This window comes from Thamnophis sirtalis, unplaced genomic scaffold (assembly GCF_051295495.1).
Source record: "Thamnophis sirtalis isolate CommonGarterSnake01/CBP01778 unplaced genomic scaffold, rThaSir2_p1.2 scaffold_1, whole genome shotgun sequence".
NCBI classification, from domain to species: Eukaryota; Metazoa; Chordata; class Lepidosauria; order Squamata; family Natricidae; genus Thamnophis; species Thamnophis sirtalis.
The window spans coordinates 142,198,130-142,206,800 of NW_028261381.1; positions in this window are offsets into that span (position 1 = coordinate 142,198,130).

Genomic DNA, 8,671 nt, shown 5'->3' on the forward strand with positions numbered 1-8,671 from the left:
GACCGAGCCTTATGGGGAAAAGGCAGCCTCCAATAGGAGGCCGCTTGCGAGACAACGCCCTTCCAGTGAAGCCCTCCGCTCCGGCCGTTCATTGGGCGATCAACTGGGCGGCATCCTGCGACTTGGAAGGCAGCGGCTGCAAAAGACTCCGGGTGGTGGGGAAGGAGGGAGCGCCGCCTACTAGAGCCGGGCGAATGTCAGCCTCTGCTGTTGTGGCAACGCATCTGCGCAAAGCTGGGCAGCTGCTGCGGCGGGTTTAAGGCCGCTTTAGGGGTGGCGCGCTGGCTCTTGTTCAGTGGAAGGTGCGCGGCAGTTACGCATCGAGGGCGCGGGGGCTCCTGCCCAGCAATTCGTGCTCGCGGGGGGAGTGGTGGTGGTGGTAGTGGTGAGAAGATCGTTCGCCCTCCAAGCTAATGCGGATTGGAAACCGAGAAAGGACAGACGGAGGCAGGAGAAGTTGGGATGAGCTGGAAGGTCAAATGTGCCAGTCCGTGCTCGTCGTTAACCTCAAAAATAAAGCTTCCTGTCGATAGACATGCACAACGGTACCCTATGACTATCATTATTTGTCCTTATGTTGTACCTTATAATTCTTAACGAATGTATCTTGTCTTTTTATGTACATTGAGAGCATATGCACCAAAGACGAATTCCTTGTGTGTCCAATCACACTTGGCCAATAAAGAATTCTATTCTATCCAGAATCAATGTTTTCTGTGGTTCAAACTTCATAAGCAATCAGTCTATTTTATCATTTTATTATCTGTTTACTGACACTGAATATATGTATCATTTGTTTCTGTACCTTCTTAAAAACACATGGATTTTTTTGTCTTTGCTTGAATTTAAAACAAAAGTTACACAATGAAGCGGAAGTGATTTTGGTTTTCAGAGACTAAAGTGGCCCTGGGAATTTCCAAGGAGAATGTAATGGTTGCATTTGTGTGGCATATTGAGCCATGAAGCAATTTTTTTGGGGGGAAAATATTAGAATTTTAGTTTGTAGCCCAGTGTCCTGGGAACCCAGGATTAATAAAATAAACAATTATGGTTGACCATGGGTATGTCTGTCATGCAGACTTGCTTGCCAGTATTACTCAATGCTTGTCGCCTGTAAATATTTTGGGAGGGTAGCTTTGTTAAACTCACAATAACATCTGTTCTTGTCTACCAGTATTACTCATTGCTCGTCACCTGAGATGTATGCTGCCTGTTAATATTTTGGGAGGGAAGCTTTGTTAGTCTCACAAACAAAACCCCAAACCCCTCAACAGGGAGTATTTTTTTAACCTTGACAACTTTAAGATGCGTGGACTTCAACTCCCAGAATTCCCCATGCTAACCGGAGAAAGTTAAAGTTGCTGAGGTTGAAAAACACTATTCTTCAATGTCCCAAAGGTGCTTCTTCAAGAAGCAACTGGGCTTTCTTTTTTTAATTATTTTTTTATTTTTTATTTTCAAAATAAACACAACACATAAAATCTTCCTTCTTTACATACTGTAGAAAGTGTATCAGTTGGTTACAAAAGGCTTTCGTGCATCTCTTGCACAGTCATCAAGCATAATTCATATTAACTCAAGTATTTTAACTCAGATATTTATATACGTTACCCTTATCATACCTCCATTTTTATTTGACTATAATTGTTTAAACGTCCTTCATCATAAAATATACCAAGATTTAATACATAACCACATATTGGCATTTCATTTAATATTTCTAAAATCCTCCAATAACACTGAGTCCTTATGTCCTATTCTAGCTAAACATCCAGAATATTTAATAACAAAGTTTTCTAATCCTCCTTTCCAAATCACTATTTGCAATTTTCATCCAGTTTCCTTATACCCATATCTATATATAGGTTGTCATCATTATCCCTCCTTTATTTGACTATATCCTGTATCATAACATTTTTCCCCTAATAATCAAAACTTAACTGTATCTAACTTAGTTCTTTTTATTAACCTTTGTATATAATCCAAAAGGATTTCTAATCTTCCTTTCATGGGTACCATTCAATATTCATATCCAATTATTACTTATCATAACACTACACATTGTATATATTATTATCATTATCAATTATTTATTTAACTATATCTATTATCACTAAATTTCACTAAGTTTAATTAGTTTTAAGTTATATTCTTCCATCTATCAACCTGTATCTTTCCAATAACAAAACAATCTCATATCTTCTCCCATTTGTGGTACCAATCCTCTAATCATCTTCTTGATCAGCTTTGTATGGACTCCTCTTAGCAGCTCCTTGCTTATAAGATCTCTCATATAATCTTGATGCTCTCTTTCTGTTCCCTTATTCAGCTTTCTTTGATTGTCAGCAGTGTTATCAATGCTTTTGTTAATAGAATTTCTTTCTTTAGAAAGTCCATAGATTCTTTAATTTTATCTTCTTGACCTTTGGAATAGATTTCCTCTCCATTTAATTCCTCTTTCAGTATTCCATTCTTTTCATTTTCAGGAACAAATCAATTACCATACACATCAACAGGTTTAATCTCTTTATATTCAACTGGGCTTTCTTCTTGGACAAGAAGCAAAACGTCTCCAAAGAAAAACAAGAAAGCCCAGTTGCTTCTTGAAAAAGCACCTTTGGGGCAAGCATGACCTGGATGACTGAGAATCTCCATAGACACTAGTCTAGGGCAACTTAGATTCATTGTATAACTTTTTATAGAACACAACCGGGAGTAGCATAAGCTAAGAGTTCATAGCTGGGTATACAGAAGATACTGTTTCAGAATCATACAAACTACACTTCAGAGTGAATGCAAAGAGTGCAGAGAGTGCGTATGTATGACATGCTCAATTGTATCTGGCTCAGTCCATGAGTAAGTGTATCCAGTGAGCTGATGCCAAATGACCCAGCAAAAGAAGGATAGTTTTGATTTGCTTGGAAGCAGCTGCCTTGGCTGGTACTCCAGCTGCTTTTGCAATGGCTGGCAGACTGATGTTTCCTTGCCTTTTTAAAAAAAGAAACCAATTGTAAAACCAACAAATGCCCTTCTGTGGTAGCCTGGTGGGCATCGTGGTCCCCAGGAATAGCATGTCACACAGCAGCTTCTCTGCCCATTTTTCATCTCTGCTTTGCTCCTATGTGTCTGCATGAAAAAAAGCTGGATAAGAAAGCAATTTTCTTTTATAGTTGCTCATAAATCTTCATAAACTCATGAATCCAGAGGCCAGAATACTGTTGATTTTAAAGTAATTTTCCATTTATGAGGAAGTTGAAAGGAGTAGATCTATAAGATAGCTGGCTAAAATTGCAGCCCTTTACATTAATCCTGCTTTTATTTGGCTTTGTACATCCAGAAATAATCTAGCAGACAATTTATATATCACTAACTTTGACAGTTGCTTCCTGAGTCTTTTTCAAATAAACTTGTTTAGTTTATGTCATGTAAATCACAGATGCCTTTTTTTTTCTTTGTCAAAGTAACATTTGTATTCATCTGTGAAATGTAAATGCAATCCCTTATTTTATTCCAGAGTTGCTCATGATGGAGCTTTATTTATCTTTTCACATGATTTGTGCATGTTTTGCTGCATGAAAAGAAAATAAATATAATTTATTTCTATAATACTATTATATAAAGTATATTTATACAACTAATACAACATATCATGGCATTATTTTCAAAGGCATTGATAATTTCTGAAAGCAATGGGAAAGACCAGGCAAAGGTCTACTCTCTGGCAAGGACTTAAATATTGTTTTTTCTCATTTGTATGTGAAATACCTATCAGGGGTTAATCCCTCTTAAAATACACATTCATTGAAATTCCTCTTAAACTATATCTTAATTTTAATGTAGTATACATTTCAATTATATTGATCTTACATTTGTTTCCTCTATGTCCGGGATGGTGAACCTATGTCACGCATGCCACAGGTGGCACACAGAGCCATTTGTCTGGGGACGGGAGACGCTGCCCTGTCAGCTGGCCAGCACGAATGAGCACACTGGCCTGCTAACTTTAGCCTTTTTTTGAGGCCATTTTTCACCCTCCCCAGGCTCCAGAGGCTTTATAGGCACACCCTCCCCTTGAGGCCCTCCAGAGGCTTCAGGAACTTCCCTGAAGCCTCAGGAGTGCAAAAAACTAGCCCTAGGGGCAAACTGGAAGTTCGGGAACAGACTTCTGGTTTCCTCGTAGGGTTGGTTTAAGCCCTCCGGAGCCTTCAGGGGCCTTCCGGAAGCTTCCCTGAAGGGTCCGGAGAACGAAAAAGGACCCTACAAGCAAACCAGAAGTCACTTCTGGTTAAGCCCTCCGGAACCTTCAGGGAAGCCGCCTGAAGGTTTCTGAAGGCTCCGGAGGACTAAAAATGGCCCTACGGACAAACAGGAAGTGACTTCCGGTTTGATCGTAGGGTCGTTTTTCATTCTCTGTGGCCTTCAGGGAAGCCTCTGGAAGGCCTCAAGGCTCTAGAGGGCTTAACTGGCCCTACAGGCAAACTGGAAGTCCGTTCTCGAACTTCTGGTTTTCCTGTAGAGCCGTTTTTTTGCACTCCGGGGGTGGGGGAGGCTGTTTTCGCCCTCCCCAGGTGAAAGCCTCTGGAGCCTGGGGAGGGCAAAAAAAGCATGCAAAAAATGGGGGGCAGGGCCTGTCATGTGTTCATGTGTGCTGGGGGTTGCACATTGCATTATGGGTGTGGCACTCCCATGCACGAACCCCCTGTGCTATGGGTGTGGCACACCCATGCACAACCCCCCTGTGCTCCCCTCGATTTTGGCACATGAGCCAAAAAATGTTCACCATCGCTGCTCTATTTGGTCACCACAATCAACACAGTTCTATAATTTACATAGGCTGGTAAATTGTGTAGGAACTTTAACATCTAATTATATAGTGATAGCAAAATAATTTTGATTCCTTGTTTTTTACCCGTCTCAGCTTCTGGATCATCTCCAAAGGCTGCTCCTCATGGAAAATGTTATGATAGTCTAATAGATGATGATTGCGGAATGAGTAATGTCATTTTGGCATCCTGGAAACCAAGGATTAAGGAGGATTTTTTAAATACATACATGTTATTAAATATTTTAAAGATAAAACTAACTAAACCTAATAATAAAAAAGGAACACAGAAAAAGAAACAAGACAAGGGAAGAAAAAGAAAAGTTAAAAAGAAATAGAAGCAGATTCTGATTTTTTTTTTTGAATTTTTTTGGAAAAAAAGACTTTTACAAATATTTATCTCCCCTCCCCCACCCTCCCCACCCAAGCACAATCGCCCCTCAACCTTCCCCCCACCGACTTCCCAGAACAGATACAGGGTATAAATCTTTAACAAAGATATTCTAAAATAAACTTAAAGAAAGTTAGTATCATCTTTCATTTGAGCTTTAACTCCTCTTTTGTTAGGCTAACTCTAAACAGATTATAACATTCCTCACTTTTTCAGTCATAAACTATCTGGAATTTCTTAGTCCCGTCTTGAACTCTATAATAGATTAAGCTCCGTTAAAATATGTAATATCACAGCATAACCATGCCTACAAAGCTGTTTGGTGCCATCTTTGTCTTTGTCTTTCTGCCACGAAGTTTATCAGAAGGAATTTTTTTAAAAAAAAATGGAGTTAAAGTCTGTAATACATACAATTAGAAGTTCTCCTGTATCTGTCTGCCCGTGTTGGAATCAGGTATAAATCAATCATTGAGCTGAGGGTGGACGTTCTGCAAAAAGGCAGAAAAAATCCTTGGTGCAGAGAATTCACTGGGTCATAGGGCGGCTCACACCTTCCACACCCCAGATTTATGTTCTGGGGGAGGTTGAATGTAGCATTTCCCAAACACAGCTTCTCACCCCTCCTTCTATGCCCGAAGGAGAGGTAATCAAACTGTCAAACAGTTGATGGATGCTGTTTAGACAGCTTAACGCAGCCAAGGGTCCGGAGCTGTTAAAAACAAAACAACTCCTGCAGGTAACGCCTAAACCGGAAGCCCAGATTCTGATTTTCTTTACAGCAAATACAAGTATAATTGCAAAGTTATTTCTTACTCTATAGTTCCAAAAAAGTTCACTTTTTTCACTTTTTTTCCCTAATCATCAAAACCACATGTCACAAGTGCATTTTTTCACTTTCATGCAAAATGTTTGTAAAGGATTTCCTGTCAGCCATAAATGTAAATGTCTTTACCTTAATCAGCATATAATAATCTGGCTGCAATTGTCATATATAAAAACAAAGTTCCATGTCTTTTTTCTGTCTGTCCAGACCCAAAATAAAAGCCTCTGGTTTCAATTGTATATTAGTCTTTAAAATCTTCTGAATTAGTGTATACTTTATATCCACATTTTTTATTTTTACACATCCACCAGACCCAAAAAATGTCCCTTCATATTGTTCACATTTCCAACATAAATTTAAGATACATTTGCTAGACAATTTCTCTGATGGCAAATACCAACGGTATATCATTTTATTTAAAAATTCTTTCAAACATACTGTAAATTTCAATCCTTTCAATACATTTATTGTATACATTTATACATGTATTTTGGTATATTGTAACCAAAATTATTTTTAGCCCATTTTGTCATGCACTCTCACTTGTTCTTCTGTTCACGTTTTCACAAAAGTTTATACATTGTAGCAATAATGTTCTCCAGTATTTACGCATTTCTGTTAAAACATTGTCAAAACCATAAAATGTTTTATCCTCTTCAAACCTTTTAAATAATTGTACAGAGGAATATGATTGGCAAGTATATCCTTCCATTATCAACCCTTCCCTTGAGTTTATTTTATATTTTCTTTGAGAAAAATATAGAATATCATGTCAATTTTCTGATTATGTTTACCTATAATTTCCTGTGTATAAAATACTTCTTGTGCTGAAAGCTACAAGTGTTTTTAAACACAATCTAGATTTGCATTTATTCAAATTCTCAAAATGGCACACATGATGAGAAAATTGCAAGTGATAAAGTAACTTTTCCCAATGAAGGGAACTATGACTCCATCAAGAGTAACTACCAGAATATTGTTATTAGACTTCTGAGATGTTCATTAATAAATAACTACTCCATCTTGGAAGGGTTTAATCTGACTTTGTTTTGCCCCATTCAGACCTTTACAGCCTTCTGGCCCCAATTCAAGGTGATAATTTATAGCTTGGTATTATCTATATGTTGATGAAACTTTTTCCTAAACCAATGGATGATTTTCCTTAGAGGTTGAATATAAATGTTAAATAACATAAAGGAAATTAGCACACCTAGAAGAAGATAGGGGTTCAATCATTGCTCCTGCTGGAACCATTCATGTAGGTGGAAGTGAACCTACCAAAGAATGATTCCCCCAATTTTCAACTGTTGTGAGGAGTCCAGAATGTTCCATGGTCAATGATACTGAACACCATCAAGAAATCTAATAGGGCCAAGAGGGACCCACTTTTGCAATATAAGCCCCAACATAAATATCTACAGATCAACCAGTGTTTCATGAGCAGGCCTGCTAAAAATTATTTGAGGAAAAAACGAGGAGAAAAATAGCCAGGATATGCTTTTTCAGGAGATAGCACAACTGTAACTATAACCTTTCTAATGAAGTGCTAATAACCTCCTACATCCATTTGTTAAATGCTGCAAAAGAGCCAGAAAAGTCATGGATCAAGTCCATGAGTAATACCAGTCTAACTACCAAGGACCCTATTCACTTTCTCAAGCTTGATGAAAGAATGCCAGATTACTCCACAAGGTATGTCTTCATTCATCACCATAGACTTTATCCAATTGGCATTCAAGCCAGAACACATAGAAGTTCATGAGCTGTTGAGGATGAACAGTAAGGAAAACCTGCCTTATCTATATTTTCTGAAATTGTCTAGTAACAAAAAATGAAAGCTGGCTTAGATGAATGTTCCATGTGATTTGGTAAAGTTAATTCTTCCTTTATACCTGGTGGCCATTCCTCATTTTTTAACCTCTGTCTGGTCAATGGCTCTATCACTTCTTAGTGAAATAAATACTTTATTTGCATCTTTTCCAGCAGCTAAAAGCACTGATCTTGTAGATTTGAGCTGAAACTAGTTACAATTTTTTCTAATAATACAATACTTGCAGCTCTTTCTATAGAAAGAGTGATTGGAAGATATGCACCTGGTATATTAACTAAGGTATCAGGGGACTATAGAGTACAGACACAAACTAGATGCAGTAGGTTAGAGATGCTTGTAAGGTACATTGGACACAAGAACTCAAATGACTCTTCAGTCAAAACCAAGAATCTTAGGAGGAATGTATATCATGAGACACTTCTATTCATACTTGGCAAGAGGTACAGAATCAAATGGACCAAATGAGAAGTAACCTTGTTAATCACTCACTTAGAATGGTTAAGTGTTAACTGGACAAAGCTATTGGTTAACTTTTTCTCAGCTTACCTTCTGATTTGAAGCATTATTCCCAGGACAATTGCCTCATACTGAATTGTCTACATATATTGGACACCTACCAAGAGGCTAGGAAAATTTCTCACCACCAAATGTGAATTGCAACATCCATAACTGCATGCTTGTAATTGGGGTTCTAACAAAACTGGAGGGCACCAGGTTAGAGTAGACTGACTTAAAGCAATTTGTCTTTTAAAGCAAAGTATCTGAATTACTTGCTTATTTAGCAATTACTGTATGAATCAAGCA